Source organism: Mycteria americana, chromosome 7 (genome assembly GCF_035582795.1).
Source record: "Mycteria americana isolate JAX WOST 10 ecotype Jacksonville Zoo and Gardens chromosome 7, USCA_MyAme_1.0, whole genome shotgun sequence".
In the NCBI taxonomy this organism is placed as follows: domain Eukaryota; kingdom Metazoa; phylum Chordata; class Aves; order Ciconiiformes; family Ciconiidae; genus Mycteria; species Mycteria americana.
In genome coordinates this window covers 6,891,638-6,910,034 of record NC_134371.1, presented here as the reverse complement: position 1 = coordinate 6,910,034, position 18,397 = coordinate 6,891,638, and the positions used below count along the sequence as shown (strand labels likewise).

The window sequence follows — 18,397 nt, the reverse complement described above, 5'->3', positions numbered from 1 at the left end:
CTCCAATTAGGGTTGTCTAAAACATCCTGCAAGAATAATGGTACGTGGCCATTTTGTAGATAAAACATGAAATAAGGATGGTCTGAAAGGCTTTGAAATCAACAGATTCCATTTCACAGCAAAATAACAGAGAACATTAAGTGGGAAGGTCTCCTCTACTAATAAAAGCTTGAATGTGCATTAATTCTCACATTTGCTATTAATTATGGGGAAAGACTGCATGTATCATGTTTTCCACTGCACCCAGTGACCCATCTGGAAACAGAAACCAGCAGCAACTTCTGGGCCATCCACTTTCTTGCTGTGGCAGAGCATTATCTCTGACCATCCACCATGCACCTATTTCACTTATTTTCTTGAATAAGGCTGGCTCAGCCATTACAGAATTGCTCCCGAGCAGGAGGCCAGTGATATCGGTACCTTTTTCTACAAGTTATTCGATCACACCCTTGGGAAGTGAAATGCTTGAGGTCAGCTCCGTGCCAGGAAGGACCGAGAGCTCCCATCAGCTCAGCACCACATTACACAAACAAGCCCTCTCCCCTTGAGATTAGTGCCCAAATATCACTTGCCGGTGAATACTAGGTAAAACACTTCCACTCTCTAAATTATATTCAAAAGGTCTGTGAGACACAGAGAAAATTATAATAGAGTAGGCTGCTCTGGGCACAAGTGAAGCTCTCATACAGCTACAGTATTTTGACAGTCTCGTGGAGAACCAGGAGCTGCTGATGTACATCCATTCTCTCTTCAATTCAGAGTGGAGATTGTAATTTTGGCCTTTTCCAACACTGTTCAGCCGCCCAAAGATGACTCCATGGACCTACAGGCAACCAGCACAGCCCACTGCGTGGTGCCTCCACAGCCGAAGCAGTCAATGGGGTGTGATATCTAACTGGAAATAGCCAAGCTGGTCCCAGTTTGCATTTGGCATGCACTGTTTGCAAGTGAGGTTCACTGATCTACTAAGGGGGGGAGAAAAATCCATAAACATACACAAGCTGTTCTAAGGCGTAATGCGTCATATTTTATGCATTATTACTTACAGGAAGTCGTGTTTAACGGAAGAGAAAAATCTCAAGTCTTAAGAGTTCAATAGGTGTTCAAGCTCCCTTTTATATTAATTAGCACGGCATAATATTTTCATGACGTTCTAAATACATGCTGTGCATACATACACACACACTCAATATGTATCGTAATTATATACGTATTTCATACTACGTGCAGAGTGAGAAAATTAAAAGCACTGTCCCAAAACCAAAACCACGATGAGATAAAAGAAAAGCTATAGAAACGACACTACATGCAGAATTACAAAGGCAACATGGAAAAGCATTAAGAGTTTGTGACTTCAGGTGGTGTTTCTGGGTTACACACTGTTACAGCAGCAGCTAAAAATTATACTTTAACCTGACTTGTCTTGCAGTATCTAATAATCAGCTTGAATTTCAGGTAATGTGAACCAGCCTGCTAAGACACCTTTGCAATATGTTATTCAAGATAATACATCCATTGATACGGGTGCAGTTAAGACATTTTTTTTGTTTCACTTCACGGGCTCACAGAAGGTGAACTGCAAGACCAATTTCAAGCAGCCTGCAACATCTCCTACGCCCCGCACTGCACAGACATGCAAATCAGTACATTAGCATGCAGATGGCGTGTGCATACTATTTTTGGAGTCATCCTAAGTAAACATAAATAAGTTTCTAAGAATTTTATAAACAATATTCCCAATGATCACACAGATGATGAGCAGATATCCTTAACTCTCACTAGTCACCCAAAGAGATTGGAAAGCAAGAACACAATTCCATGCGGTGCTGTCACAAAACTCAAAGAACAGCCTGAGGTTGGATTCAGATTTGACGATTAAAACAAGGATTAATACACAAAGGAAGTGGAGAAGCAGCCATTAAAACTGTTAGTACTATTTCTAATTTTTTTTTTTAATTCTAGAAGGCTGCATATTACTACTAATTATTCCTCAAAGAGCTTGCACATGAATCTAGCAACTTCTCATTCAGCGAAATACATTACTGAAGATAGAAGGGTTTAAAACACAAATAACGTTTGTAAATCTTTTACTTCCACAAATAAAGGATATCAAAAACTTGTGCTTCCCTCCTCACCAGGAGGGCGAATCCCCGCAGGCATCAAAACCTAGGCATAAGTCTAAGCAAACGAGCGATATTTTGGGGTTTTTTTATACAGTTATGAGGGTCTATGACACAGACATCATCATTAGCATAACCTATAATATGCTAATATATGCGCATGTATACAGAGTATATGCATAAAATTGCATAATAGAAAGTACCTTTCTCTTGCCTAAGACATTATGAAGCATCTTAACACACCATCCACCTCCTGCACTACCAACTGTTACAGGGAAAACAGAGCTCTCCCCGCAAGGTCTCTTGCAAGTCTGTTACTCTGAATGATTTAGTATATTAAAAAGATATTTTATATGTTGTCTCTGGAATATATGTAACCGACCCTGTGGCATGCTCATCCACCCCCATGTACTGCATGCAAAACATTACAAATGTTGCTGTACTCTCTTTTTTCAGCTTTTGGTCACAAACCACAAGAAATCTTGAACCAAGCAAAGGATAAACTGAGGAGTTCTGCCAACGAGTTCATTTTCTAGTCTACTGGTGTAATGCTTTAGGTCAGTCTCTAACAAAGCATTTGTTGGCACACAGCTATGAAATTTGTTATTTTTTTTAAGGTTATAACAAGCTTCCTGAAGGAAAAGAAAAATCAAAGATGTAAATAAACCCACAGATGATAAGTGAATGCCTGGTATTCTGAAGATGGACTTAAGAGAATTCATTTTTCCTTCAATGTAAACTATGATTCTTGATTTCTAATACTTGCATGAGTCTATAAGCATGCATTTGAAGCTTCCACTTTGTATTCTGCACCGAATACACGTCAGATACACAGATCACAATCCGCTATCAGGATGTAGTTTCAAGAAGACGTGAAGGAGTTGTAGAAACCAACCTCACTGAACTTTTTGAAAGAAGAAAGTAGTTTCAGAGATGTATTTAAGGAATCCCACACTCCTAACACAAGGAAACACCACACAAGTAATAATAGAGAAGGAGTTAAATGCTGCAGTCCAGTTTCCTTAATTTTTAGTATTATTTTGTCATTAAAGAATCTCATTACCAGCTTATGCTCCAAGTCAAGCAACTGGTATTGTTTAAATTCTATTACACTTTAAAAGGAAATGCACATAAAGTTTGGCAGAATAATAAAATAAAATCTGAATTTTCTGGTTCCTATCTGTATATATTAAAAACAAGAACTTTTTTTAGAGTCTGTTCTAAAATCATTATTCTAGAACAGTTAAAAAGTCAAAGCTAAATAATCTTATTAGTAAGGCTGAAACAAAACACACACAGTAGGCAAAACCCTAACAAATTTTGAAAAAGCATATGCAAGAAACAGCTATGCTTTTAAAGAAAAAAAAAAAAAGTCTTCAACCTCCCAAGGAGTCTCACGGATAATAAGTTAACAGGAGGACAACCATCGCTATGCATTTATTTGCATCAGCGAGACATCAGGAGAATGCTAGAGCATCGCAGACACGCTGCCTTCCAGTTGTACGCCCTCTCCCATTAAAGCTTTCTATACATTCAAAATGCTGATAACACTGTTAAGGAGGGGAGCTCTAAGAGAAGTGGGTTAATCCAAGCACCTCGGTGAAGGCAGGATATTGCCTGCAGTACGTATTTACCATGACAGCTGGTCCAGCTTACTCGTATTCCTTCTTGAGAGAGAGGTCTCTACACCAAAACATGAAAGACCGCCTGCAGACATTCCCTATTTTCCTCCACTAACTTTAAAATGAATGGTTTGTTTGATATTGTCCTGTTTTGAAACAACATACTTTTGTCTCCTCAGTCGTGTTTATGAAGCCTAGGTTCAGTTAACAAGTTTGAAGGACACATTTTTACTGCATTACTGAAGGAATGCAGCAAGTTATCCTGGCAACCTGAACACTAAAAAAGAATTTAAATTATAAAACCTGCAAGCAGCAATAACCAGAAAAATATTTTCACATAATTTTGCTTCCAAGTACCAAGTCAGGTTTTTTTATTAACAAATATTTGCATTATTAAAACTTTATTAACATCTGCTGAAAAAGTTCAGGGTGAGGGAAAAACGACCATGCTGAAAGACAGTTTCTTTCACCCTCCCTTCTGACAAGGCTTTCGGCATTCCTGTGCCAACTGCGCGTCTGACTAACGATAGCTATCTTGGCTGCTGCGATGAAAGCAGGCATCGCATTTGATCTGCTGAGAGCTTTGCCTGGGTATTGTCCTATTGATCTCATCGGAGTCACTGAAGCAGTTACCCGGGGAGCTCCCCAGCATCCCACCAGCACTTTCCCATGAATCGTTTGTAGTCGTGTTTGCAACATGACTCCAGACCTCATTTGCCTGAAACTGCCGCCTTTGTAACCAGAATAGATGTGTTTCAGCCAGAGCTGGGCTACCAAAAAGCCCATGTTAGAAAGCTCTTTGTTTTTCCTCTGTTTTGCACTCTCAAGATTTTATAAGCTACTAAAAGGAGAACTTTTTTTAGATCACACGCCACCAAAGACCCCCCAAATTATCAGCCTGTGAAACAACAACATTCTTTACACCTTAACTCTACTGTATTTAATTGATGGAGTATCGTGGCTGTACCCTTACTGCTCTAGCAAATGAAGCGCCCGTTTCCAAAGCAGGCAACGGGGAAGCAGCGGCCGCACGTCCCTCCCGAAACGCTCGCTCAGGCAGCACTCCCCAGCTCGCTCCAGAAGAGCCCGTGTTAGAGGAGCCGAGCAAGGACTGGGCATCTCACCCAGCTTCGCACAAACCCGGCCTTTGCAAAGACCTTAACCCAGATCCATCCCACCGAACTTTCGGCTGCTGAGGTGCCCGTGAACATCCTCATCTACGCCTCCCGTTGTCTAAGGCACCCTTTGGGATGCCCTTGTCGTCATGGAAGGAACCAAGGTGGCTGGATGTCCACCTTGGCCACCTCAAGTAACTGCCTGAAGTTACATGAAACAAAGTCTTTGGTCATTCATCAGACTAACAAGTGAACCAGAAGCAAAACTGTCTCACAGTTATTTCATTTTAAGCTTCCTGGAGCCCACAGGATTTCTCAGATTCTTTGGATTTCTTACCTTCTGTGCTCTTCGTTTCTTTCCCACAAATACACTTCCAGTGAAATGTTTAGTGACAACGATTGGTAGCCTGATACAAAAACAGGGTCTTAAAGTTATTTGCTTCTAAGGCATGGAGACCAAATACCTGAGAAATCTCTCCAAAAAAAAAAAAATCTGAAAAATTGAGCAAGTCTCAGCACGTTAGTCAGCCGAGAAGAACATTACTGCAGGAACACTGGAAATGAAATTACTGTCTCTGCGCTTTGATGTGCAGAGAGAAGTATCCTTCTGTCTTCTAAAAAAGTAACTATGATCACATTCTGTTATTCAATACCTTGCATTTCAACAAGGAGGATCGTTTGTTATTTTTAACAAATAACAGAAATAAATCACAGCTCTATTTCTCACGTATCTGAAGACATGTGCCTCCCCCAGCTCCCCGCACAGTCCCTGCTGCTCTCCCTCCTCTTCCTTCAAAGGCCAATGACCTCCCCAAGACAATATTATTTCTGATTCTATTTAATATATTTAGGTGGCCTCTATTATACACTAGTTTAATTGTAAACAAGTTATTTTAATCACAGGTGCTTCTACTGAGGGTTTAAACATGGAATAACAAATTGACTTATGTAGGGGGAGAAAGAAGGGAAATGGACTCTCACTGTCCAGAACCTCGCACTGTTTTGCTGTAACATATATATTTTCCCATATGCAAGTTAAGCAACAGTTACACTGTTCTCAGGGAGAACCTGGGAGGGGTACAGCGAATTATGAATCCTGTATTGTCTGTTTAACAGCTGACAGTAATAGAAAAAAGAAGGGAGTTTCGATATGCTTGGCATGTGTTGGGAAGCTAAGATGCATTTGCATCCGCAAAACATTATTATTAATAAACAAGGCAGAAACATTTTCTTCCAAATTGTTAAAATTTTCCAGCCGATGGATCCCAGTTAGTCACAACAGAACTATTTCATCATACGGTTAAAATAAATGCATCCATTCTGGCAGGCTATACAGCAACACCGCACCTAGGAGCATGACATGACGCACAGATGCTGGCAATCTGGGGAGGGGGGTGGTAGTGTGCTCCACACATCTGTTATTGTGGGAAAAATCCATGTTGGTGTTTTGTCAAATTGCTCTATTAGTAATGAATACAGCTGTTTTGCGTCGGATAATCTGTGTCGCAACACTTCACTAAGTGACTCCGCAGAGAACTATGCCCTGCTGTTCATGCTCAGCTGTAATTCTGATTATCAAGGGAGATGCCACTGTGCTTTTTAAAAAAATAAAAATGTTGAACGCAGCTGTTTCTGCTTCAAGGAATGTCAAAAGAAATCGTTTCTCCCTGCCATGTATGTATTTTTCACTGTGAATCAAAATGTGTTCTGGCATTAAGGCAACTGCCCACCGGCAAAAGACGTGCCAAGCGTTTATTCGGCCTAAGCTGAGAGCAAGGCTAGTGCTGACCGAGGTTTTAGCATAAAGACCTGCAAGGCTGAGAAGTTATCACCGCCGCATGCTTCAACTTAAGCCCTAGGTAAAGGAAAATATGATCATCCTCCTCCCCCCTCCCCTTGATAAATCCCTGCATGGAAATAAATGATTAGTGCTGCTCACAGACACTAACTGAAAGTCAGCGGAACATCTCGGTGCTCGAGGTTATCGTTTTTGCTTATTATCCTCTTGTCAAATCCAAGAGTGATGTTACACCAAGTACGTTCCCTCTTAGGAAGTAATTTCAAACACAAAATACTAAGCCCTAAGTCTACCAAGATGGTAATTATATGATAACGTCTTAAACCAGGCTGCAGGTGCACCACCGCTCCCCCTTTGAAACACCCGACTTGCAATCCGAACGTGGAATTTGTGTCTGTTTTCCCCACAGAGCTCAGCTTTCAGACTTTGTAAAGCTACAGAAAAACCTGAGGAGAGAGACCCTTTGTATGCAAGCCCAGGTGGAGAGCTGGGTCCTGCTGCTGGCAGACACCTTGAAGGAGCCTCTCTTTGTCCACAGGTAACAAAAACCTCAGCTTCTAGCAGATACAGTACAACAGTTAACGTGATAGGAAAGCATCTGCACCAGTGAAATGAAGCTGATGGTAATATTTTATACTGAAAAAACCCCATCAGTTTCAAGATGACACTTACAGGCCAACAAGAAGATTTCCATTTTTTAAGCAGTAGCAGAAACGTGAAAAGGGGAAAGGAAAACAGCCAACTGGAAAGGAAAATTAATTCACAGATATGCAAAACTTCTATTTGGATGTGTATTTTTGAAGCTCTCTCATTTAAGGACAAATAGAAACATCTGATGGACAAATTTTCACCTTTACAAATGCAAATGAAGCTCTTGGGCAAAAATTCATACATGCACAGATGGTATGTGTGTTTATACTTAACCACCAATTTAGTTGTTTCTCTGCCTCACGTACAGACCAAGAAAAAGGCAGATTTATGGTCTTCGGATCCATATAGCACCCTCAGCCGCGGTCAGCCTGTGAAGCTGGGCATCACCCAGCACGAGCGCAGTGGCGGTGCAGGCGTGGGTGCAGGTGTGGGTGCAGGCGTGGGTGCAGGCGTGGGTGCAGGCGTGGGTGCAGGCGTGGGTGCAGGCGTGGGTGCAGGCGTGGGTGCAGGACGTCTATCAGAGCTTGCACCACAAGGCTTTGGCCCAAGCGGTGTAGCTGTGAGCACCGTGTCAGAGAGGACCCCAGTGCCACAAACAAGCTGCCATCTCTCCTGCTCCTCAGCAAGCCACTGGCTCCTCCAGGCAGGAGAAGGTGCTCACGCAGCCAGGCACCACTCTGCTAAACAGACACTGGTAGGTGAATAAATAAGGGGGCCGTTACAAATTATCCTGCTAGCTCTAAGAAAATAGAGCACAAATATGGGTGCAAACCTTGTTTTTATTTTAATGTGAATGCCAGACAGCATACTTCAAGGTAAGAAAGGTTTTGTGAACACGCACGCAGAGCCAACACTAGCATCAGACTGAGCTATTAACGATCTAACAGACTAATGACCTACCAATCAGAGATAATTCAAGTCAGCCTGCATACAATAAATCCATGTCCTTCCTAAGATGAATCCACTAGCAAAGAATTTTTCACACTTTTTAAAGCCATAGCAACACAGGTAACACTTGGTAAGTGTTTTGAAAAGAACATGCAAAAAAAAAAATTCTTATTTTAGCAATCTAAATATGTGGATCCCCTGCCTGAACGTACAGTGACTTAAGACAGGTATTTATTTCCACTCCAGAAACAAGTGAAGCTGAAGACAGACATACGTCTTTAGCTCTTTTACCCATTTAAGACACCAGGTTTTATCAAGGTCCCCTGTAGCAATAAAGAACACGGCATGAATACTCGCCAACCCTAGATGGTACACATCAGTTCACTTTCTGCAAGCGCTTTTGGTTACAGACATTTTCCTTCTGACAACTCCAGCATTAACAGGATAACAGAGATATGGATGCTTATGGGTTACTTGAACAAGAGCTACAAGACAGCCCTGAAAAACCAAGCACCAGAAACAGAGAATTCTCTAAAGGAAAAGTTTTCAAGATTAAATTATGGTCATTAAAGATGCATGCTGATAACCAAGAAGCAGATTTCAAGTATCTTAATTCCTGAACTTATAGAATCAAAAACCCCAAAAGCTTTTGGCAGAATTAGATCAAATTTGTTCAAAAACTCAAGCAGGCTAACTGGCAATGCGACTTAACACAAAAGCTGTATGGATGATCTGTCGACATCTCATTCTTCAGCAAAAACACATTTTGGAGATCAATTGAAAAGTTATCCTGCACCTCGATAAAGCATCAGTTCAGGAAGATGATGCCAAGGACCATTTTACTTTGGTGAAAACTGGCTATTTCACACGGCTTTGGAGGCTGTCCAGAAACAACCACGTCTTTAGGAAAAGTAGTACATGGTCAGTAGTCTGTGCCTGCAACTCCACCGATCACATGGGTACAGATGACCACATTAGAAAAGCAAACCCAAGAAAATCCCAAAACAAAAAACCCCACACCACTCAGTATTATGGCATCTCAGGAAGCCTAAAAATTGTAATTATTTGAGTTGATCAGAAGAATTTCTGCTTGTTGAACTTCAGCCACAGCATGGTGAAGAGCTCAGAAATGAAAAACATGCCATCTGAAATGCTGAGGAAGAAGTTCTCCTAATCAGGCTACTCTCAGTTACAGCTGCCAAAGCGGCAAAGCAGACTTTTAGTGTGGAAAAATGCTGCAGGTACAACAGTCACAAGTGTTTCCTGTAGAGTGGGTGCACCGAAGCAACAAAATACAAAAGATGCAGATCAAGTTGCAAGCAAGTCAGGAAGATCTAGAGCAGGGCAAACTGGCGTTGCCCTTCTGAATTTGAAATAAGATGTGCCAAGCTCTCCTAAGCCCAAAAGGAGCTGTTATTCTCCTGGTATTTGGACAGAAGAATGAGACAAACAATAGAAAGAGAGACCACTGCTTGTGAACTGAAGAATTTACATCGCTCTGAAATCAGGGAGGAATTTTCCCTCGACGCAGCATCCTTTAGCGAAAGAGCTCCTGAGTCGGGGCCGGGGAGGAGCAGGGGCTCCACCGACAGCCCCTTTGTGCGCCCCTTACAATTCACTGGTCCGTGACAAGTCTGTTCAATTTTCCTTGGAAATAAATTAAATGGTTCCCAGATAACTCAAAGCAAAGGCACAGTCCTGCCAGTAGGTCTCCGCAGGACCAAAGCGACAGCTGACTGCTTGGCACCTCCTTTGCTCAAGACCCCCTCGGGCATCTGAAGTTTCCACTTCTTTCTGGGCAGTTCAGCAAATGTTCAATGTGGTTCGCAGTAGAAAGAAGCCTGAGGTGACCTCAAGTATAATGGATGGTTTCTTTATAGGTAGCGTTTCAAAAGCCCCAAGTAAGAGCGTATGCAGAAGAAATAATAAAAAGGATCTGAAAGACAGGAGGGCCCCAGCCTGCTCTTCTGGGGTGCCCATGTGCTGCTGAGCTGCCGCTGGCCAAAGCCTGCGGCACGTGCACCCAACACGCAGTGTAAGCAGGTGCTTAAAAGCATATGTAAGCTGAACAAACTAATTTCAACAAGTGGTTTTCTGGAATTCAAACCTTTGTAACATGCAGCTCATATTCCTAACTCACACTATTTTCCTACCAGGGTGCATAATCAGAGACTGGGCAAGTAGGTCTGTGAGCCAGAGCCACCAAAGTGGCAATCACTCCCCCTTCCTCCTGCTTCTTACCTCCTCCTCTTCTTCTCTGCTCCCGCAGTTCAGGAGCAGAAACTAAATGGCAGAAGAACTATTCACTATTTTTTTTTTTAAAATAGGATCAGTTTTCCCTTCCTGCCCAGGCTAACGGGTCAAGCAAATGCCAGCTTCAGGCAAAGGGAACAGTGGGAGATGACGTGAGGGGTGGAGAGAACATCATACGGTCATGTCTTTCAGCAGCAGCTATCCATCAGGTCAGGTCAGGTCGCTTGTATCAAACCACAACTTTTCCAAAGTCCAAAACAATAGCAGTTTTTATCAGTAAAGGCTTGCTCGCTTCCACTTGTACAAAAAGGACAAGGGAGAGAACTGCTTTAGAGTAGTAGAAAACAGAGTAACCATTAAATTGAGCTGAAAGCTGTATGAGTAGCACCACAGCAAGACACAAGGATCATCATCCAGCTTTTGAGACACAATTAAGAGAAAGGTTCGACTGTAGGTTAGAGATCCTGGAAGATCAAGTAATTTGCAGGTAAAATACAAAAGAGAAAGAATCAAGACAGGGGCAGAAAGGGCTTAGAGCTTCTGCTGTACCATGAAACAGCATAGGTGGATGCCAGCAAACCAAGTAAAATGAAGATAGGGAATAAAATACTATTTGCACTGTTATCTCTGTCCAGAAATTCAGCACAGGAAAATACAACTAAAACGTTCAAGCATGATCCTCTACAGCCTCTTATCTTTGGAGCAGGTTACTTCAGCTGACAAACAGCTGAAGCTCTCTAAGATTTGTAGCACCCAGTTTCCCCCATTTACCCAAAAATACTTTTTAAAAAAGCAATGATTCAGAGCAAGAACTTCACTTACGCGCTCTGAAACTCCTTCTGAAGGGGGCAATCTGCACCAGCGGGTGTCAGATTTGAGGGACCCTTGGCCTCCCTGAAGCCGGGCACAGGCTCTCGCCCCGCTGAGCCCACAACTGTTCTGGCCACGTTTCCCAGGCGCTTCTCATTAGGGAGAGGCATTAGCTGTCTCCAGAGGGAGGCAAAATGTCAGCCCCACACACAGCAACTACAACCACGTGTGAAAGAGCCACTTTTTACCGAGGGGGGGGTGGAAAACATGCAGGGCGAGCAACCTCTGCTACAAACTGGTGAAAACATGAACAGCTCTGATGACAGCAATATGGAAGTGTGCACGGCTTAAAAAAAAAAAAAAAAAAGAGACCCAGGTTCCTTATCAGCAGCACTGCATGCTGTGAGCTTTTAAGGGCTATCTGGTTTGAAAGGCGATTTTTCAGTCCCTAACTGCATTTGTACTTAGAACAGAATTATTACTGCTTTAATGACTTTCGTTACATTTTTAATTATAAAATATTCCATTTAAAATTGTCCAGACATTCACACATTGCAGACACAAACTGCATTTAGCAACTCAGTAAACCCGGGCAGATAAGACTAACCACTATGTCTGCCTGGCACATCCATCTTAAAGTAAGAATAAGGCAAGAAAAATAATGCTCCAAATTGGATACTCAAAATGGTCCTTGCAATATGAGGTCCTTGCAACCTCCTAAAATGATACAAGGGCTTTAAAAAGCTGCAAGCAGAGGAGACACAGTAGTATTGAAGGAATATTGCAACTACACAGCTTGGGGTTAGAAAATAGCTATAGTTCTATTTCTAGCATAGCAGCTGGCTCAAATAACAGCCTAATTCACTTAACCCATTTTGTGCATGAGCTTTTTTGGCTATATATAGAGTGGAAATAACTATGTGAATGAGCAGCAGTTGGTAAATGCCAGATACCGGCTTGTAAACCTCTATTTCTTTCCTTTTGTGTATATTATGTAATATAAAACAGAGCACCCAAATGTGATGCTCAGGTATCTGGGATGGCCTTAAAACTGAAATTCAGTCTAATTCATTTAATTTGCAGTGCTTGTCAACAAAACAGTTTTAGTCTTATATTCACCCTGAGGAAAATGTAAGCTTATGCTATTTGAACATATAAAAGGCCATAGCTCAAATAAAGACAAGGCATCAATAAACAAACTGCAAAGCCTTTGAACACACCCCGCCTTTCTGAAGAGTTAAGCCCCACTTGCAGAGGAACCGCTGAAGTGGAGAGGAGGAGAAACATTCAGCTCATGACAGCAGGACTGAGACCTTAGAGGGGGTTTTATTTGTGGTTTGGGGGTTTTTTGCCCCCCACCTTTTTTTCCTCCGTCAAACACATGGCTTGCACTAAAACACACTCAGGATGCTTCCATATGTTCTGCAGGACAAGTATTTCTGCTTGATTGGAACTACTGTAACACTATTAGCATTTACAGCCATAATTATTACGTCTACCGCTCCCACATGCCTCACCACAAGAAGTTCTTTCAATGTAATACGTTACCATGTTCTGAGGGATAACTAAGTTTCCAAAGATAATTTGAAACTTCAGAGTTTGATTAAAAGTTCTGTCGTTGCTTATATGCTTATCAAAAGCAGCCCACTGCAATGAGAGCCAGCAGGGTATGAAGTTTCTCAGTATACCCTTCTGGTCCTAACCAAAAAAGCCCTCATTTGCACAGCACCACCACCCACACACAAACATTCACAGCCTCAGTGAGAGAGATTGCTCTCCGAAATGTTTATCATTACAACTGGCTTCAAAATAGCACCAGGTTTTAGGTGCTTAGCGCGGGATTTACAAACCGCACCATGAAGCGGGGGCTACATCTGGAACCCGCACTTAGCATTGCACTACCAGGTCAGTAACGAGACAGACAGTTGTAACAGGTTTGTTTAAATGCCATCCTGACTAGCATATTAATTAATTCCGCAGTTAAAACCGTTTGAAGGAAACGTATCAAATACCCTATATGCAAGAAGGGGAGAACTCCTTTACGTAGTAACTGCACCCTCCCCAAAAGCATTTGGTAAGCCAAGACTCCTTGGCTGGGAAACTATCAGGAAAACATTCAATTCCCATACTAAATAATGTCACTGCTGAACAAGGGGCAGCGGCTCGCTGAGCAGCCTGCTAGCCAGGCTGCCTGCTGCGCAGACCTTTCGTAAGAAGCAAATTCCAACGAAACTCAAAGTGAACTCTAGTACCCTGGCAGAGCAGACAGCTTCTAGAAACACAGGTAATAAAAAAGAAGATACTGAATATCCCTTACAAGTATTCTGAGGCAGGTGAACTTTTACAAAGACATGAAGACTTTTAAATAGTAGAAGGAATAGCCATGTAGTATCTTCTGCAGGCTCTAGGCAGTTCCATTGGGCATGTTGATAGATGTGACGTGCACAGAAATACAGAAAGAAAGTGTCTTTCAAAAAAAAAAGTACAGAGTGAAAATACATAGAAAAAAGGAGCAAAAGAATAGGACGGTACAGTTTCCTACTGCTTTGCAAGTACACCGACATATATGGAAGCTGTGGGTGTGCTCCAGGACAGCCTCCCAGCTCGAATGGGGCAGGGAAGCATCTCTGCCGACGCCCCGATGGGCAAAGCCCAGCAGAGCTGCCCCACAGCCCCTCGGCCCACACCTGGCAGCGGGGAGAAGGGCCCCGGCCCCGGCAGACGGGGGCTTGCCAGCCCGGGCAGCCGCAGCACACATGGACGGATGCATCTGCTCCGGTCTCCAGCCCGCAGGTACCCTCGGCACTGCGTTATCCGGGGACGGTCCTCAGCCGCCTTTCTGGAGAGGGGTCAAACCTTACATCTGGAGCTGTGGCAGTAATTTGAAACTGTTAAAGCATTTCACAAAGTACAGAAAATGTATACTGGTATTTCTATCCACAAAGGACAGACACCCAGATGACCTTGGAATAACGATCTGGAACATTAATGTGCACATTCATTTTTGAGTTGACAAATTCGTTCTCTCTCTTACCTAGTCTATTCTGACACACTAGTTATTTGAGCAGCTCCTAAGAACACAGAATATCCCAAAAGAGAACTTCAGGAGAAGCTTAATTAAATAACCGATTATTCTTCATGTTTAAAAAATAAATACACACACATATACTTCCATGTGACAAGCTCCCAAGGGAGAATTTTGTAAAATAAGCATAAAGTGTTTATTTAACTCAGAGAAGCAATTAAACCATTAAGAAGAGCTCAAAAGCCGGCATTATGCTGATTATCCCTTAATTGCATGCATTCACAGCAGTTGCATACAAACTGCAACAACAACTATGTTACATACTAATTTTTTTCTGACCTGGGCACATTTTACAACAAACCCATCAGCAATATATATTCAACAACAAGCTAACTGAAGAGTGCTGGTCCATAACTGCGCAAATTTTTCCCTACCAGCATGGAGGTATCTATGTTTACTACTCCTAAGACCAATTTAAACATGCTTAAGTTTACTTCAATACAAATAGATGAAGCTATTTATTTTACCTGCTTTTCATGACATACTATGTAACGCTAATGAGAATCTAATCGCAATACTCGTCTACTCTATTCATCTGCCCTAATTGCAGCCGCTTGTCCGTGTGGCAGTATCTGACAGTGGCTCCTGCAATGTCCTCTCCTATACCGGCGGTGTCAGAACCTCCAAGACACCATTAGGATGGAGCGGGGGGGTTCCCGCGTGCTGCCGAGGGCAGGACCGGCGGCCGTCGGTAGGCAAACCGATGGAGCAACCCAAGGAGCTCCTTCAGTGAAACTCCAGTTTGCAATCTGAACATTTAAGAAACACCACCGAGGAGTCCCAAACCTTCCGTTTTCCTTAGCTTGCAGACAGGGCTCCCAGCTGCACTCACCACATACGAACACAGTCTGCAAAATTACACCACGACCACAACCAAGGAGCTGGAATGCGGGAGTTTGAACACTTTTTCCAGTCAACAGCAGTTGCATCTCCCGTGTCCCACGACAGGGGTAAACAAAGTAATTTTATAATCCCCTTGGCAGCGGCAGCAGAAGGCATTGCCGACAGGAACGCGCTCTGCTCCAGCCACGCTGGAAGAGGAAAGCGGCTGCCAAAGCATCTAGTCGCCAAGAAAATTACAGTATGATAGTCTTAATTATACTAATTGCATTTCCTGGTATTGAGGCAGGATTAATATAGTATTTCTTATGCCGGATTTCATAAACACAATCGGTTTCAGCTTAACTCTTTGTAATTGTATTTCACAGTTCTTGCAAACAATTAGCCACCAATTATGTTCGTTCCATTTTGCAGATGCCTGATAAACATTCCAAATATCAGAATTCTCCCCCAAGGGAGGCAAATTACTTCTAACTTGTTAAGTAATCTTAATGAGCCCTCAGTGAAAACCCTGCAGGCAAATCACCCAATGGCACTTGCTTGCCATTTTCATGCTATTACCAAAGACTAGAAAGCTTCCACCAAGAGGAGAGCCATGCTTGGACCAGCTTTGGAGCGCTGAGTAACAGTCTTAAGGTGATGAAATGACCATATATAAATGATTTTTTTAGAAAAATAAACATGTAAGTAATTGATGATCTACCATATATAAAAATCATTTATGATCTATCATAGATAAAAATAATTTATGATCTACCATAGATAAAAATAATTTATATATCTATAAATACGCACACAGAGACTCACTCGTACACAAATACTTGTTTTAGAGATTAGCAAAGTGTTTGAGCTAATAAGTCTCAAGGCACCAGCTGCTGGGAACTGGACTGGACAGACCTCCCTAGTTTCTCCCTCCCACCCTCCTCGCCATAGCCCCGTCATCAAACACAAAGGCTCTGGCTCACACAATTGAGAATGATGGGCATTGTGTTTCAGTCCCCTCTCCAGGCACAGCTCCAACATGCAAAACAATTCAGCTAGAAATGTTCAAAAATGTTATGATGAGATAATATCGTCTGCTGAGATAAAAATAGGATTTTATACTGTTACGCCAAGGTCATCTGTAGCGACCTAGCCACGATGGCATTTGAAGAGACTGATCCTTAGCAGAGGCAGGCGTGCTAATCAAGAGCACATGAGTTTCTAGGAATTTTAGGCCGGATTTTTATAATGCACAGTCTAGCCTTGCTGAACACGTACATCACTTAAAATGTGACGCTTGGATAAATAGGACACAGGTAGTTATAGGCCACATGGTTACTTATGCAACTTTGCCTGGAAGTTGTATGGACATAAAAACAAGTACTTTGAGCTAAAATAAAATTAAGACTCTTGCTCGGCCAGCATTGGCAATAGCGAAGCCTTCCCATAACATAACAACAGGACTGTATTTTGCTGACAAAGCCATACACCAGGGTTTCTGCACAGGTTACTCTCCTTCCTTCTTCCATACCTGTGGGGTCAGGAGCCCTTCACTTGCCAGGCAAAGGAAAAATAAACCTTGCTGACGAGTAACTTGCAATACTTCACATGCACACTGACTTAACATGTTTCTGTACTACTAAATATTTTTTAAAACCTCCTATGGAGGATATTGTCAGAAAATTAACAGCAACCCAGAGGGGAAGGCAGTGCTTCTGACAAGCCATCTACACTCAAGTGTTCCCCCATCCCACCCGCAGCTGAAACAAGAAGGATAAGCTTACAAAAAAACAGCAGCAAGAAAAAAAAAAAAAAAAAAAAAAAAAACAAAAAAACAAACCACACCCAAAAAAACAAAACCACCACCAAAACTGTTGTTAATAATATAATCAAGAAGTTGTAAGCAATAATCAAACACAGCTTATAAACAAAGCATTTGCAAACCCCTGCAGCTTTACGTTATAACACGCAAGGGGTACATTAATAAAAAAAAATTGGACAAGTTATGACAGAATTTGGTCTTGTGCTGAACATTGAAAAAAAACAAACAAAAAACCCACTCATCTCCAGGAGTAGCTTGATTTTTAAGTAGTATTTGGTGCTCTCTGACCCATAAAGAAAGGAAAAATTAAAATTAAGTTTTGTGGTGTTTAAATGAGTAAAGGACAGTATAGGTTCATTTGTTTATATTGGCCTTAAATATTTTACAATACAAATTCAGATTCTAGATTTACTTTTTAGGTAACTATTATGGATACCGCTGGACGGCAGCCTACAGCCTTCGAGGTTGTCCGGAGTTAATGCAATTTCAAACTGGATTATGTGGTTGAGTGGGCTTTCTTCTTTCCTTTTTGTTTTGAAGTCAGTGATGCTTTCATTACAAAGCAAACTCAGCAATTTGTTTCTGTTAATAACATCTATTTTTCATACCTATATTAGTGAAAATATTCATGATACAGAAAATAACCTGTTGATGTCACAGGCACAGAACCCACCATACGGCAGTGACTACAAGAAAACGCTGGTACAGAAGGACCAAACAAGACTCTTAAGGATATAATCACACACTATATCTAAATATAGAAGAGGTTAGACTTTCAGAGAGTGAAAGCTACCCAACCCAAGAAATCTGACAACAGCAGAATCAACAGCTGATTCAGATACAGCTTCCAACAACCACTACAGATTTCTTTTTTATGCTGGGAATAAATACCATTTAAGATTCAGCAAAACTAACGAACAATCCAATTTACATTCTTTACCATCAAGACATTTAAAGTCAATTCATTATTATTACTTATCCAAGCTGAGATTTGTTTTAAAATTAGAAATCAGAAACATGACAATAATAAAAGCACTGTAATGATTATAAGTGACGATGTGCTTCATCCACATCCCCAACCCACATCTCCAAGCTCAGTTTCACAATTAATTGATAGACAATCTGCCTGCTGCCACAGAAGTGAACACAGCATATCTTTAGCCTCCCTCAGGGAGGGAATTTTATCTGCAGCTCCCGACACAAAGTTCCAGGTACAAGTATTTGGAAATTGCTACCAAGCTTCTTTCCATCTCCCCCTTCATCCCTCAAATAGGCAACTCAAAAAAAGTCTGCATTTGAAGTCTGCTGCTTAATGTCTGTTTTCCTGGCTTTCCTGTGCACTCAGAGTGCACAGGAGGAAATGCCCGCCTTTGCCTTTTTATAAATATCATCAAAATATTCGCTATGCCGA

General features: G+C 41.9%; 1 protein-coding gene across 6 annotated transcripts in view; it reads right to left on the bottom strand.

The window, feature by feature from the left end:
- Positions 1-18,397, bottom strand: part of FNDC3B (fibronectin type III domain containing 3B) — a 215,611-nt gene that overhangs the window by 134,481 nt on the left and 62,733 nt on the right. The gene's annotated exons all lie outside the window — the stretch shown is intronic.